The 17,268-nt window shown below is 43.5% G+C and overlaps 1 pseudogene; it reads left to right on the plus strand.

Annotated features, from left to right (window-relative positions):
* Positions 1–17,268, plus strand: part of LOC133361319 (zinc finger protein 208-like) — a 56,144-nt pseudogene that overhangs the window by 24,115 nt on the left and 14,761 nt on the right.

Here is a 17,268-nt window from a genome sequence, read left to right on the forward strand (position 1 = left end):
GCAAATATGCTGAAAGACAAAGGATTGGATCCTAGGAGGGGAGTTATAAGGCGGCTCAGAAGCAGAGCTCAATGCCATTTCTAGAGGGAACTTGATGAGGTTGGACGCTCGACTCGTCGCTCTGCTGATCGCCCTTCAACCGCGAGACAACGCAGCCTGGCGAGCACAATTGCTGAGTCGACAGTTATGCGACTTTGGGTCGGGAGAGTTCGTGGCGACATCTTCAGACGGGTTCCAGACATCGATATACCGTGAATCTCCAAGTAAGTGTCTATTTTCGCGGACAAACTCTTAAACGTGTTCGTCGTCAAATAAGCGGGATTTTTTTGCGTCTCGGTTAGACGCGATTGTCGTTCTTGTTTTAGTAGTTGACAAAATCCAAAACTCAACGTTAAACATCCTTGCGGCCGATAGCGTACTTTTGACTCGATAACACCGCTGCTGTTACGACGCGCACATGGAGCAGAGACGCTCTCCACAGCCCCACGTACACAGAGGCAAGAAGCCATTCAATTGCTCTGTGTGTGGGAAGGAATTTTCACGGCAATCAAATCTTAAGAGACACCAAAGAACACACACGGGTGAGAAGCAATTCCTGTGTTCTGTATGTGGGATAGCATTTTCACTTTCAGAAAACTGCCAACGCCATCAGAGAACACACACTGGCGAGAAGCCGTTCCTGTGCCCTGTGTGTGGGAAGACATTTGCACGGTCATCAACTCTTCAAGATCATAAGAAAACGCACACGGGCGAGAAGCCGTTCCTGTGCCCTGTGTGTGGGAAGACATTTGCACAGTCATCACATCTTCAGAGTCACCAGAGAACACACACGGGCGAGAAGCCGTTTCTGTGCTCTGTGTGTGGGAAGACATTTGCACACTCATCACATCTTCAGAGTCACCAGAGAACACACACCGGCGAGAAGCCATTCCTGTGCCCTGCGTGTGGAAAGGCATTTGCACACTCGTCAACTTGTCAAGACCATCAGAGAACACATACGGGCAAGAAGCCATTCCTGTGCTCTGTGTGTAGGAAGACATTTGCAAAGTCATCACATCTTCAAAGTCACCAGAGAACACACACGGGTGAGAAGCCATTCTTGTGCTCTGTGTGTGGGAAGGCATTTGCACGGTCATCAACCATGAACATGCATCAGAAGGTCCACAATGATAGGAAACTGAAATCAAAAGCTGAAATTCAAGGTGCTGCAATTGTTCCTGAAGAAGTTTCCACATTCGATCCCATGCAGTTGGATCCCGAGAGGTGGCTGGATGTAATGGAGTGGCTCGGGGATCAAACCGAGAGCTCGGGATGACTGAAAAAATATTACGTCAGGTGGTTATACCTTTTAAGCCGTATCGAGTACTTTTGTGCATAATTTTGACCATTTTAGTTTTATTGTTTTTGTGAGAGTTTCGTGACGTGCACAGTGGTGGTTTGTAATGTTATGGGATTACTTGCCGAAGTGGTGTGATGAGCACTGGTTGTGAGAGGGTTCAATTGTAGTCGTTAGGTGTTCCTGTAGAGCTAAAGTTGGAAAGCCTCTGTAGGTACATCTTTACTCAACATTTAAAACTTTTAGTTTTCAAGTATATTGCTTTTTTTGATTGGTATTAATCGACTTTAGATAGCCGATTTCAGGATGTACATTGATGACGCGTTCGTTGTATATATGGCCTTGACTTCAACATAGACGCACAGTGAACAAATGTGGTGAACTAATAAGGAAATCATGGGGAATGATACTTTAACGCTTTGGTATTCCTGGAACGGAAATGATTTGCATTGTACTGGAAATGTGAACATAGGACATAATACATATTCCCTTCGAGTTTTGACGTAAAAATGATTGCAGATGAATTTAAACGTATTTTTAACAAATGTTTGTCTGGCCTTTATTTTATAATGTTCCTAGAAAAAACATGTTAAGAGAATTTCAGGTGGAGGATCTCCGTCACACATGTGTGCCCTTAACCGGCAACATATAAACTGTAATACTTATAAATAATCGCGATCTAAACCCAAAAACGTTGATTATGAATAACATTTGTCGCGAAAGCCTACGTGTTAAAATTTTTATCACATCCTGATCCTGCACCTTCCGTTTCGCAGGTCCCAACCTTGGTTCGCACGTCCATATTACAAACAGACATACATATTACATACAGACATGTTACATATAGACATGTAACGTACTAACGAGCATAATTTGATTCTAAGAGGACCACGGAGTAATTCTAATAATTCGAATGCGATTCCAATATCACACTTCATTGTATGGTGTTCCAATCTATAACACTAGCTTATAATGTTAATTTTTAACGTTATGCAGAGCTCATAGGTTTTATTGTTAGAGTTTACAACATTAGATTTTACTATAAAAGTAGTTTGCGGTGTTATTGTTATAGCGTTACAATGTACAGCTATAACAGTTATATTGTTAGAGTTTATAATGTTAGAGCTTACAGTGTGAGTTTATAACGTGAGAGTTTTTGGCCGTGCCCTGTCCTCGTGGGACCCCACACGGATTTGGAAATAATTGCAATGACCATGAATGAGCTGAGATTTGAGCGACTAATGTTTACTTTGTTTCAACATAACTGAGTGCAGGCTAGTGCCATCTGGGCTTAGCGAATACTACTCATAAATGAACTCATACTCCTTTATGAAAGACATTGTAATCATGCCTTTTCTTGACGAATTGTTTTCCTCAATATATACGGCTAAAATACACAGCAGAGGGAAGGCTGCCTTGTTGGGGAGATGTAGTTTGGGATTGGAGTTAAACATTCGCTGCTTGGCCCCGTCGACGATCCGTGTTATCGTTGATAGTGTTACAGTTCAAATGTCATACTTGATGATTAGGGACAGTAACGTTGCGAATAGATTTATAATGGGGACCTTTCCCCTCCAGGGACACATGTTAATGGAGAGACAGCCAAGATGCTGCCGGTTAAGGGCAGATTTGTGTGACGAAGATCCTCCACCTGAAACTCGCTTAAAACACGTTTTTGCTATGAACATTGTAAAATAAATAAACGGACAAACATTTGTTAAAATACGTTTTTATTAATCTGCAATCATTTTTACGTTTAAACTCCAACCGAATATGTATTATGTCCTATGTTCAAACAGTTACAGCACAATGCAAACCATATCCGTTCCAGGAATACCAAAACGTTAAAGTTCCTTATTAGTTCACCACATTTGTTCACTGTGCGTCTATGTTGAAGTCAATGCCATATATCCAACGAACGCGTCATCAATGTACATCCTAAAGTCGATTATTACCAACCAATAAAAGCTTTATATTTGAAAAAAACGTTTAAAATGTTGAGTAAAGATCTGACTCCAGATGCATTCCAACTTTAGCTCAACAGGAAGACTTAAACACTACAATATTGTCCGGAATTGAACCATCTCACAACCACTGCTCATCACACCACTTCACAAAGTAATCCGACAACATAAAAAAATCACCACCTGCACGTCAAGAAACTCTCAAACGAACTGTAAAACTAAAGGGTCAGAATGATACACAAAAGTACTCAAGACAGCTTAATAGGTAAAACCGCATGCAACATTATATTTCAGTCACCGCTAGCTCTCGGGTTGATCCTCGAGCCACTCCATTACATCCAGCCATCTCTCGGGATCCAACTGCATGGGATCGAAGGTGGAATTATCTTCAGGAATCATTGCAGCACCCTGAATTTCAGCTTTTGATTTCAGTTTCCTATCATTGTGGACCTTCTGATGCGTGTTAAGATTTGACGACTGTGAAAATGCCTTCCCACACACAGAGCACAGGAATGGCTTATCGCCCGTGTGTGTTTTCTGGTGACTCTGAAGATGTGATGACTGTGCAAATGTCTTCCCACACACAGAGCACAGGAATGGGTTCTCGCCCGTGTGTGTTCTCTGGTGACGCTGAAGATGTGATGACCATGAAAATGTCTTCCCACACACAGGGCACAGGAATGGCTTCTCGCCCGTGTGTGTTTTTTGGTGACTCTGAAGATGTGATGACTTTGCAAATGTCTTCCCACACACAGGGCACAGGAATGGCTTCTCGCCCGTGTGTGTTCTCTGATGGTCTTGAAGAGTTGACGAGTGTGCAAATGCCTTCCCACACACAGGGCACAGGAATGGCTTCTCACCCGTGTGTGTTCTCTGATGAGTTTAAAGAGTTGATGCCCGTGCAAATGCCTCCCCACACACAGAGCACAGGAATGGCTTCTCACCCGTGTGCGTTCTCTGGTGTCTCTTAAGATCTGATGGCCATGAAAAGGACTTCCCACACACAGAGCAATTCAATGGCTTCTTGCCTCCGTGTGCGTGGGGCTGTGGAGAGCGTCTCTGCTCCATGTGAGCGTAGTAACAGCAGCGCTGTTATCGAGTCAAAAGTACGCTATCAGCTGCAAGGATGTTTAGCGTTGAGTTTTAGATTTTGTTAACTGCTAAAACAAGAACGACACTCGCGTCTTACCGAGACGCAAAAAAATCCCGCTAATTTGACGAAGAACACGTTCCGCGAAAATAGAAACTTACTTGGAGATTCACGGTATATCGATGTCTGGAACCCGTCTGAAGATGTCGCCACGAACTTTCCCGACGCAAAGTCGCCTAACTGTCGACACAGCAATTGTGCTCGCCAGGCTGCGTTGTCTCGCGGTTGAAGTGCGATCAGCAGAGCGACGAGTCGAGCGTCCAACCTCATCAAATTCCCTCTCGAAATGGCATTGAGCTCTGCTTCTGAGCCACCTTATAACTCCCCCCCTAGGATCCAATCCTTTGTCTTTCAGAATATTTGCATTCGATTGTTAATTTTGGAAGGCACAGTCCGCATGTCTATTAACATACCGAAGGGTAATGTGCCCATTGTGCTTCATGCATGAATATGTAAGTGCATCTCAGTGTGTAATTGTGCGCTTATTTTGAATAAATGGAAAAACTTTGTCCTCGATTTAAAGTGAATGCAGAGAAATTAGCATGTAACTTTAGAAAAGGAAGAGAGCGGCCTTCTCGACGAGGGAGTGAAACCCAATGGGTAATATTCTTTTACAGCGTTACAATGGATAGGTTGTAGTTCATAGGTTAAAATATCATGTTTCACTATGATAGAGCTTAACATGTGAGAGTATACAATATCAGAGTTGATCAAATGCGACGGTCAAGGGCGTCAATCGGGTGAGTTTGATCAGAGGCTTTAATCAAAGGCGTCATCCCATCACGGAACACCACCTCCCTGCGTATATCACAGCAACAGAAGCAACTACAGCAGCAACAACAGTAGCGACACCAGCAGCAGCAACATCACATTTCGAGGGCGACGCAGCTACTTCAGATTCTGCTGCCCAGCTGTTTGTAGTCGGGACTTGCTCTCGCAGGACCCCACACGTCTTTGGAAATGATTGCGATGATCATGTCTGAGCTGATAATTAAGCCACTCAAGATTACTTTGTTTAACCATAACTTTAGGTAGGTTAGTGTCATCGGGGCTCTGTGAATACTACTCATAAATGAAATCACACTCCTGTATGACCGACATTGTACTAATTTTGGTTGATCGAGTAGAACAAGGCACGTGCCATGTCCAGACGAATTCTTATCAACAATATTGTCCTTAAATATGATGCTAAAATAAATGTTAACACTGGATTTAACGTGCACCTCTTAACCCCTCCCTCGCATTTACGACTAACGATTTGCATTTGCACATAACATACATTCAAGCACAGTAAAATGCTAATAGGACCATATTGTTATTCTAAAATTTGAATGCGATTCATGTCCTGTACCCCCACAGTTCACATATCCGACCCCCGGATCGATTGAACAGATAATTTACATACATATCTATAGAGTGCGATTTTAATACTTCTAATGAGACTTATTTTATTACGTCTCTTCTACGTGACTTTACGGAAAGAACCAAGAAGACTATGAACTAGTGTTTAAATTTAGAACTATATAAACGGAGGTAAGGTATTATAATCTCATTAGAAGCATTAGAATCACAGTGTGGTCGTATTAGAATCACACTCTGCTCATATGTATATATAGTCTCCGTGCAAGGATCGGATAAAAATGATAAAAATTACAACACGGTCGTATTACACTGCAAGATGAAGGTCTCATCTCAATGTCATCGAATAGCAAAAGACGGCATATTATATATAAATACACGCACAAACCCATTATAATATGAATCGTTACAATCGAAATGCTATATACAGTATATATATATACACATACAAAAATCATAACAACCACACATGGTAACATATATACACCACATTATACAGGTAGGAACAATGTTCCACACTGCCCACCAGGGATTTATTGTCTGTCTGTTTGTCTGACTGTCTGTTTGTTTGTCGTGCATAAATAAATAAATATATAACATAAACAGCTCTTTGATTGGTGGAGACCTACTTCCGGGTATGGGAGAGGGGAGGTGCCTAAGGGAGGAGGGTCAGGGGAGGGGCCTAAGGATATGGGGGGGGGGGGTGTTCAGGAGAGGGGCCTGAGGGGGGGGGGTCAGGGGAGGGGCCTAAGGGGGGGGGGTCAGGGGAGGGGCCTAAGGATATGGGGGGGGGGGTGTTCAGGAGAGGGGCCTGAGGGGGGGGGGGGGGGTCAGGGGAGGGGCCTAAGGGGGGGGGGTCAGGGGAGGGGCCTAAGGATATGGGGGGGGGGGTGTTCAGGGGAGGGGCATAATGGAAGGGGGGTGTTCAGGGGAGGGGCCTAAGGGAGGGGGGGCGATAGTTAAGGGGGCTGTCTGCCTGGCTACCTAAAGTCAAGTTATTTTTTCTACATACAGGTAGGAACAACAGGTTCCACACTGCCCACCAGGGATTATTTGTCTGTCTGTCGTGCATCTTATTCGCTGCGTTAACTCTCCCATGCCACTCGAGGCCATCTTGGTGCCAGTCCTTTCCCACCCCACCACCTCTGTGCTCTCTCCCTCCCCCACCGATGCTGCTTCAAGCAATGGCGAATAGGCTTCAACGTAAATATTAAGAGTCTTCTATTAAGAGTCTTCAAGGCGGTACGTGACTCCACAGATATTTGCTTTATCACTAAAAACACCATGAGTATATTGATATTGATAAGCTTTTTTCTCGTATCTCTTGACGCAGAGTAAGCTGCCTATGCACATATAATATCGTATTGTAAGTTAGAGTACTGGCGAAGCGTACTCAGTGTTTTGTATCTCCTGCACTTTTATTATCGATTTGTACCGTTTGCTTATGGAATATTGTATTGACTCCTAAGTCATGGAATCTATAATCTTCTACTTTTTGAGTGCTTGATCAAACTGCTTGGCGCATGGCACGCATTTTTACAGACGCATGTTGCAATGTCATTGTTCTGATCATTATAGATACAATATAAACAATATAATAAACGTACACCATTTGGTCAAGCCACTGCTAGATGAAGGCCTAACCATGCCATGTCAGTCATTGAGCTTGTTGTGACCATATTTCACTCCGGTCATTGTGGGTGTAGTGAAGATTGGTAATGTTTTTTTTTTTTATAGGCTTTTGTGCATGCAATTATCGTAAAACCCTTAAAAATTAAATGAACATCCCTAACTGGGCATGTTTGCATGGTGGCAATGGCTGCCTGTGGCCATGTTTACGATTCAACTGGAGTTCCCTCCCCCCACTCCCAGCACACTTTCCAGTTTTTCAATAAATTGTGATAGATTTACAGTCATTATTTCATTATTTTTTATTTCCTTTTGACTATCTCTATTTTAATTCGTACAGTTATTTTTTGGTTACTTTACTTTCTCCTCAATGCAACATTGCAAAAATGCAAGTAGAGTTTAAATTCGGCTTGGCCAAGACACATCGTGACTAAAAGGGATAATCTTCTTGGTTCTTTCGGTAAAGTCACGTACCGAAAGAACCAAGAAGATGAATCCCTGCAGTCACGAAAGCTTTAAATCAAAAGGGATAATAGCAAGTGGACAGAACTTGGGATGGAATGTCAACCGATGGAGAAAACACGTGTGAGAAAATAACCACCACAGAGATGAAGCAATGAGATCATCTCATGCGCATGAGCTGGGTGGATCGCAGGATCATGAGGAATGGTGACAATATTGGGGAAAATATTGGGGAACCTTTTCTCCCAGCAGTAGATTGAGCATGGCTGATGATGATGATGAACATTGCCATGTAATGTACATGCATTGTAAATAATCTAATCTCACGTGACTTGTTATTTGTCAGGAGCATAATCAATTTCAGTTGATGAATTTATTTTACGTGCCTACTCAACGTTTTGGGTAGTTGCTACATTTGTGGGTAAGACACGAGGTTGCCATTTCTTAATTTGAAAAACATAGATTTGGCATTTCTTATTTATAAATTATTCTGACATGATACATACATCGTGAGTGTGAAAATGGATAATTGACAGTATTTTATTATAATACAGCTATTATTGACAGTATTTGAATCTTATACTGGGAGCGATTTTACCCGCCCGAGCCTTCAATATTGACATCTTGATAAGGGCCAGCCACTCAACGGGGAACGCCATTTGTTTCATGCAAGACGGTCCTGTCGAGGTGGCCAACGTGCTGCCCCGGGTTTCCCCGGTGCAACGCCCGCAGGTGACCTTTCTCGACTGCGGCGTCTATGCCCTGCTCAACATCATGCACCTGGTGCGCCATTACGACAACATCGTGGCCGTTCAAAGACCAGGTCAGGTGGATTGGCGCGCGTGGTACACGCAGGAGGTGGCGTCACAGCACAGGCGCAACCTGCTGCAGCAGCAGCATGAACTTAAAGACCTACAGCAATAAATCAACAATCATCATCAGATGCAATAGTAACAGCTACAACCTCCAACATGACTACGGTATCCAACACGGATCGCACGAATGCGCTGTCCAACCAAGTTCCTACCTGCCCACTCCGAAGGAACGTGTTTTCAAATAGGTATTTAAAAATATGTTTTCAATTTTTTTTAAAATTTAGAATGTCGTTGTCCATGTGGGGAGATGGAGCGCAGTGGGTCGTTTCGTCTAAGCTGCTTTTCGGAATCCGCGTGATACCCCAGTCACATCGCCGAACTCCAGTGACAGCACCTTACCCAAACTACATCTCCCCATCAAGGCAGCCTTACCGATGCTGTGTATTGTGTTTATGGGATAACAGAGGTGTGTATTTTCCCATACGCCTTGCCCAAAAAGACTGATTATCCGCTTAACAGCCTAGCCCATAAACCACTATTGGTGATAGTGTTGTTTGAGAGCAGCTATTAAAGTCGCTTTGGCAAACGAGGTGGTGGCTGGCCAAACCATGCCTCGATGTTTGTCTCCTGAGTGATGACGGATACAAACCTGACCAAGCGGAGACCATGTACCAGATCGGACTTTGGTTACTGATGTTAGAGTGATTGTGTGGCAAGTGTGGTCACTACGCGACTGTATGTGCTCACACACGAAGCTCGGCGATTTTTGGCAACGCCACGGGGCTGCATTCACTTTAAATCGAGGACAATGGAGGGCAGGGGGAACGTGTTTTTCCATTTATTCAAAATAAGCGCACAATTACACACTTAGATGCACTTACATATTCATGCATGAAGCACAATGGGCACATTACCCTTCGGTATGTTAATAGACATGCGGATTGTGCCTTCCAAAATTAACAATCGAATGCAAATATCCTGAAAGACAAAGGATTGGATCCTAGGGGGGGAGTTATAAGGCGGCTCAGAAGCAGAGCTCAATGCCATTTCGAAAGGGAACCTGATGAGGTTGGACGCTCGACTCGTCGCTCTGCTGATCGCCCTTCAACCGCGAGACAACGCAGCCTGGCGAGCAGAATTGCTGTGTCGACAGTTAGGCGACTTTGCGTCGGGAGAGTTCGTGGCGACATCTTCAGACGGGTTCAAGACATCGATATACCGTGAATCCCCAAGTAAGTTTATATTTTCGCGGATAAACTCTTAAACGTGTTCGTCGTCAAATTGACGTGATTTTTTGCGACTCGGTTAGACGCGAGTTTCGTTCTTGTTTTAGCAGTTAACAAAATCCAAAACGCTAAACATCCTTGCGGCCGATAGCGTACTTTTGACTCAATAACACCGCTGCTGTTACTACGCTCACATGGAGCAGAGACGCTCTCCACAGCCCCACGCACACGGAGAGAAGAAGCCATTCAATTGCTCTGTGTGTGGGAAGTCCTTTTCACGGCCATCACATCTTCAGAGCCACCAGAGAACACACACGGGCGAGAAGCCATTCCTGTGCCCTGTGTGTGGGAAGACATTTGCAAGGTCATCACATCTTCAGATTCATCAGAGAACACACACGGGCGAGAAGCCATTCCTGTGCCCTGTGTGTGGGAAGGCATTTGCACAGTCATCACATCTTCAGATTCATCAGAAAGCACACACGGGCGAGAAGCCATTCCTGTGCCCTGTGTGTGGGAAGACGTTTGCACAGTCATCAACTCTTCAGAGTCATCAGAGAACACATACGGGCGAGAAGCCATTCCTGTGCCCTGTGTGTGGGAAGACGTTTGCACACTCGTCACATCTTCAGAGTCATCGGAGAACACACACGGGCGAGAAGCCATTCCTGTGCCCTGTGTGTGGGAAGGCATTTGCACGGTCATCAACTCTTCAAACTCATCAGAGAACACACACTGGTGAGAAGCCATTCTTGTGCCCTGTGTGTGGGAAGGCATTTGCACGGTCATCAACCATGAACAGGCACCAGAAGGTCCACAATGATAGGAAATTGAAATCAAAAGCTGAAATTCAAGGTGCTGCAATGAGTACTGAAGAAGTTTCCACCTTCGATCCCATGCAGTTGGATCCCGAGAGATGGCTGGATGTAATGGAGTGGCTCGAGGATCAAACCGAGAGCTCGGGGTGACTGAAAAAATATTACGTCATGTGGTTACACCTATTAAGCCGTATCGAGTACTTTTGTGTGTAATTTTGACCATTTTAGTTTTACAGTTTTTGTGAGTTTAATTACGTGCACAGTGGTGGTTTGTAATGTTATCGGATTACTTGCCGAAGTGGTGTAATGAGCACTGGTTGTGAGAGGGTTCAATTGCAGTCGTTAAGTGTTCCTGTTGAGCTAAAGTTGGAATGCGTCTGTAGGTACATCTTTATTCAGCATTTTAAACGGTTTTTTTAGTACATAGCTTTTTTTGGTTGGTATTAATCGACTTAAGATAGCCGATTTCAGGATGTACATTGATGACGCGTTCGTTGGATATATGGCCTTGACTTCAACTTAGACGCACAGTGAACAAATGTGGTGAACTAATACGGAAATCATGGGGAATGATACTTTAACGCTTTGGTATTCCTGGAACGGAAATGGTTTGCATTGTACTGGAAATGTAATAAATATTCGGTTCGAGTTTTGACGTAAAAATGATTGCAGATGAATAAAAACGTATTTTTAACAAATGTTTGTCCGTTCTTTATTTTATGATGTTCCTAGCAAAAACATGTTAAGCTAATTTCAGGTGGAGGATCTTTGTCACACAAGTGTGCCCTTAACCGGCAGCATCTTGACTGTCTATCCGATTAACACGTGTTCCTTGAGGGGAAAGGTCCCCGTAGTTAATCGTTCATCAACGTACCAGTCCCTAATCCCGAAGTATGCTGGGAATAAACTGTACTCTATAACAAGTAAACTGTAATACTATAAACGATAACACTAAACATTAAACGACTATAAAGTAGTGTTTAAATGTATAACCATATAAACGGAGGTAAGGTATTATACTCTCATTAGAAGCATTAGAATCACATTGTGGTGTATTAGAATCGCACTCTGCTCATATGTATGTATAGTGTACGTGCAAGGATCGGATACAAATAATTGCAATTACAACACGGTCATATTACAATCACGATTTTCACTGCAAGATGAAGGTCTCATCTCAATGTCACCGAATAGCAAAAGACGGTATCTTTATATATAAATACACGCACAATCCCATTATAATATAATGAGCTCATGAATCGTCACACATTTTAGGAAAGCGAAATTCCCACTTGGCAAAACACCACTCACATAACCAATTCTCAAACTGCAACACTCAAGTGACAGAACTCAAGAAAAAAACCTCAATAAAAAACAACAAAAAGACCAAAAATAAGAAGAACAACAATGGACAAATCCTAAAACAGACAACACACGCACGTTAGTAGCTGTTAGAAGAAGACAACACCTAGCACCTTCAACTATACACATTATACAGCCTCAAAGAACCAACTTGTAAATGGTGCGGTATATGACAGCCTTATAACTTCTTACTTTCGTTCTCGATTAATGAACACATTCTTGGCAAGTGCTATCGCTTTCGCTCGTGATTTGCCTCCTACTTATTGGCCTCAGTTTTCGAGAACCAACAAAATAGATGTGAAGTCCTCAATTATTCCAAGCTGCACAATTCACGGTTCCAGACTGCTTTGAACAGCCAAATGTTATCGCAGTAAACAATTCGGACCACAGCAGGACACTCAATCTCGAGCATCTGCGAAGCAACGATATGAGAGGGCTAAGACCTGCAAGTTTATTCGAGTGTTGACGTTATTTTAGCAATATACTTAAAGACACTGTATATGATAATAATTCGTCGACATGGCCTGTGTCTTGTTCTCCTTAATCAACCAAAATTATGACAAATTATGCCATAAATGAGTGAGCTAATTATTCTGTAGTATTCGCTAACACCGATGGCACTAACCTACACTAAGTTATGTTTAAACAAAGTAAACTTTAGTCGCTCAAATGTCAGCTTAGATCTCAATTATTTCCATAGACATGTGGGGTCCCACGAGAGCAGAGTCGGCGTGCAAACAGCCGGGCGGCAGTTGGAGCAGAAGCAGAAGTCGCTGTTTTGCCATCGAACGGTTTCGTAGCTGCTGTAGTTGCTTCTGTTACTGTTATATAGGCAGTATATTGATGTCCCGTGATGGGATAACGCCTTTGATGAAACACTCTGATGCAACCTACCAGATCGAAGCCAACGATCGACGCCTTTGATATACTCTTACATTGTAAACTCTCACACTGTGAACTTTAACATTTTGAATTCCAACAATATCACTTAAACATTAAAATATACATTTGAAGAATATACAAATTACTGTAAACTAGTGTTATAGTAAACTCTAAAAATATAACCTATGAGCTATACATTATAAGGCTATACAATAGCATTATTAACTAGTGTTACAGATCAGAACACCGTACATTGAAGTGTAGTACTAATCACATTCCTGCATTTCCCATAAATATGCTAAATTCCTCTTAATATGCAAATTCTTTCGTCGAAGCGCCCTTTCCCCCCCTCCCATCCCAGCTTATATATATGCTCCAAGCTCGTGTCCTGTTTCATTCAGACGCTGTCTCCCCGACAGACCTGGTTTTCACCTGAGGACAGCTGCTTGCGTTGTGGCCGAAACGTCGTGAGAATTATTCACAGTCGTCAAATCTTAACACGCATCAGAAGGTCCACAATGATAGGAAACTGAAATCAAAAGCTGAAGTTCAAGGTGCTGCATTGAGTCCTGAAAAAGTTTCCACCTTCGATCCCATGCAGTTGGATCCCGAGAGATGGCTGGATGTAATGGAGTGGCTCGACGATCAAACAGAGAGTCAGGGATGACTGAACAAATATTACGTCATGTGGTTATACCTTTTAAGCCGTATCGATAACTTTTGTGTTTATTTTTGACCGTTTTAGCTTTACAGTTTTTGTGAGAGTTTAATGACGTGCACAGTGGTGGTTTGTAATGTTATCGGATTACTTGCCGAAGTGGCGTGATGAGCAGTGGTTGTGATATGATTCAATTCCGGACAATTTAAGTCTTCCTGTTGAGCTAAAGTTGGAATGCATCTTTAGTTAGATCTTTTCTCAACATTTTAAACGGGTTTTTTTACAAGCATATAGCTTTTTTTGGTTGGTATTAATCGACTTTAGATAGCCGATTTCAGGATGTACATTGATGACGCGTTCGTTGGATATATGGCCTTGACTTCAACATAGACGCACAGTGAACAAATGTGGTGAACTAATAAGGAAATAATGGGGAATGATACTTTAACGCTTTGGTATTCCTGGAACGGATATAGTTTGCATTGTATTGTAACTGTTTGAACATAGGACATAATACATTCGGTTCGAGTTTTGACTTAAAAATGATTGCAGATGAATAAAAACGTTTTTTTAACAAATGTGTGTCCGTTTATGTATTCATATCAACAACGTGTTTTAAGCGAGTTTCAGGTGGAGGATCTTCGTCACACAATCTGCCCTTAACCGGCAGCATCTTGGCTGTCTCCCCATTAACATGTCCCTGGAGGGGAAAGGGCCCCATTATTTATCGATTCACAACGTTACGGTCCCTAATCATCAAGTATACAGGGAATCCTGTACGCTAAGACACGTGAACTGTAACACTATAAACGATAACACGAAACATTAAAATACTATAAACTAGTTTCATCATTTATAACACCAAAAACAGAGGTACGGTATCATAATCTCATTACAAGCAGTAGAATTTCAACGTGATCGTATTAAAATCACATTCTGCGCATATGTATGTATAGCGTACGTGCAAGCGAACTGTGCTCGTATGCATGTAATATGCATCTATGGCCTTTGGACATGCGAACCGGTGGTCGGATATGCGAACGGGGGATGCAGGATTATGATCGGATTAAAATGATTAGAATATCACTTTGGTAGTATTAGAATTACACTGAGCTAGAATGTATGTTAAATGTAGATGCACATCGGGAGTCGTTAATGCGGCCTGGGTGGTGCCAGATTTAGAATCGCATCAAAATTATTAAAATCGCACCATGGTCGTGTTAGACTCAAGCTGACCACTGCTGGTAGAATGTTCCATCGCAATGGCACCGAATAGCAATATACAGCATTGATATTAGGCGTGGAGCCTAAAAGCGCAACCTTGCGCATTTTGAACTGGTTCTCGCCGCCGGTCCCACGCCCATGGTCGGGGCGTCAAGGGTTCGCACCACAGCCTTGAAGGATTAGGCAGGTCCCTGGCTTCTTTTGGAGAATATGACCAGGCTCCAGGCACCGGTTCCTCGCACGTGGCGGATCCTTGAGGCACCCCGGGCCTCAAGCGATACATTATAACGCTATACAATAACATTATTAACTAGTGTTATAGATTAGAACAACCTGTGCATGTAACATGTATGTATGTAATATTGGGTTTGTGTGATTATTTTATATATACATACTGAATATTGCTATTTGATGCCATTGGGATTAACATTCATCCAGCAGTGGACAGCTTGATCCTAATACCACCATAGTGTTATTCAAATAATTTTTATCCCATCCTGATTCTGCACGTTCCGTTTCACATATCCCACCATTGGTTCGCACGTCCATATTACATACATGCATACATGTTACATGCATACATGTTACATGCAAACATGTAACATGCATAAATGTTACATGCATACACACTACATACAGACATACTACATACAGACATGTTACATGCATATATACTTACTACGTACAGACATGTTACATGCACATATACTTACTACAAATAGACATATAAAATGCACATATACTTACTACATACAAACATGTTACATGCATGAATGTTACATACTTACGACCGTAGTGTGATTCGAAGAGGACCACGGAGTGACTCGAATAATTTGAATATCACACTTCAATGTAGGTTGTTCTAATCGAATTACAATGATTAGAATCACACTGTCCACTGTTGGATGAATGTGTGGTATCAATTGAATTGATTAGCTATTTTCAGTATATACACACATTTAAAGAGTATAACAATCACACATTATAACATATATACAATACACATGAATAGAAATATAAACATTTCTATTCATTTTTTAAAACTAGAATGTCGCTGTCCATGTGTGGAGACGGAGCTCGGTGGAATGTATCGTCTGCGCTGTGTTTCGGAATCCGTGTGATCACCCAGTCACATCGCCTAACTCCAGTCACAGCGCCTTACCCTTTAAAATAACACTACAAACTAGTGTTATAGTAAACTATAATGTTGTGAACTCTAGCAATATAAGCTGTGAGCGATACATTATCTATATATATATAAAATCGCGAATCTGTCTGTCTGTGTGTGTGTCTGTGTGTCGCCGGACCATACGCAGTTTCATTGGACGGCGGTTGCCCCTGGCAACGGGTAGCGACGCCTTCGCCGCGGGGTGGACGCCATTTTTTATTCCCGTTAAAAATAGGCGCACGCATTAACACGCGACTCTGACGTAAATTCAGCAAAGTTTCACGTCCTCTTCACTCCCCCCCCACCACAATGTGTGCAATTACTATTATAGGGTCGGTAGATTATAAAATTATAGCGATTAGACAGTATTATTGTAGCGCGGGGGGGGGGGGGGGGAATGGCACCCGTACCCTGCCTCAGCCGGGTGGGAAAATCAGGCGATGTCGGAGGATCTACACGGTGCTAGGCCTCGACACCCACCACGCGACTCTGAGATAAATTCATCAAAGTTTCACGTCCTCTACAGAGTGGTGAGGGAGGGAGAGCGGTGAGGGAGGGAGAGCGGTGAGGGAGAGCGGTGAGGGAGGGAGAGCGGTGAGGGAGGGAGAGCGGTGAGGGAGGGAGAGAGGAGTGAGGGAGGGAGAGCGGTGAGGGAGGGAGAGCGGTGAGGGAGGGAGAACGGTGAGGGAGGGAGAGCGGTGAGGGAGGGAGAACGGTGAGGGAGGGAGAGCGGTGAGGGAGGGAGAGCGGTGAGGGAGGGAGAGCGGTGAGGGAGGGACTCAGCCTCAAAACAAGTAACTGGTGTGGCGTATTAACATCGCCACTGGGGAGACAAAGGCGGCCGGGCGTGGTGGATACAAGTCCCGGGCGAAGCCGGGTAGTACAGCTAGTAACGCTATAAACTAACATCATAAACTAGTGTTACAGATTAGAACACCGTACATTGAAGTGTGATATTCGAATCTCGTTCGAAGTCTTAGCTTCACACCGTGGTCCTGTCTTTGCCGCTGGCCCCCGAGGCCTCTCCCTGCTGGGCGCCGACTGCAGGGGTCCCGCCGTTCCCCGACCCCTCGCTGGTCTGCGAACAGCTGCTGCCGCCGCTGGGCTCATCGCTCGCGGGGTAAGGACTGTCGCCCGACGGTTCCCCTCCCTGGTTCGCGAGAGGGACATGGCTCGTCGCCGGCTCCCGTACGCCTGTAAACACATCGTTGCCTC

This window comes from Lethenteron reissneri, chromosome 72 (assembly GCF_015708825.2).
Source record: "Lethenteron reissneri isolate LAM-NWPU_2019-01 chromosome 72, ASM1570882v1, whole genome shotgun sequence".
Lineage (NCBI taxonomy): Eukaryota > Metazoa > Chordata > Hyperoartia > Petromyzontiformes > Petromyzontidae > Lethenteron > Lethenteron reissneri.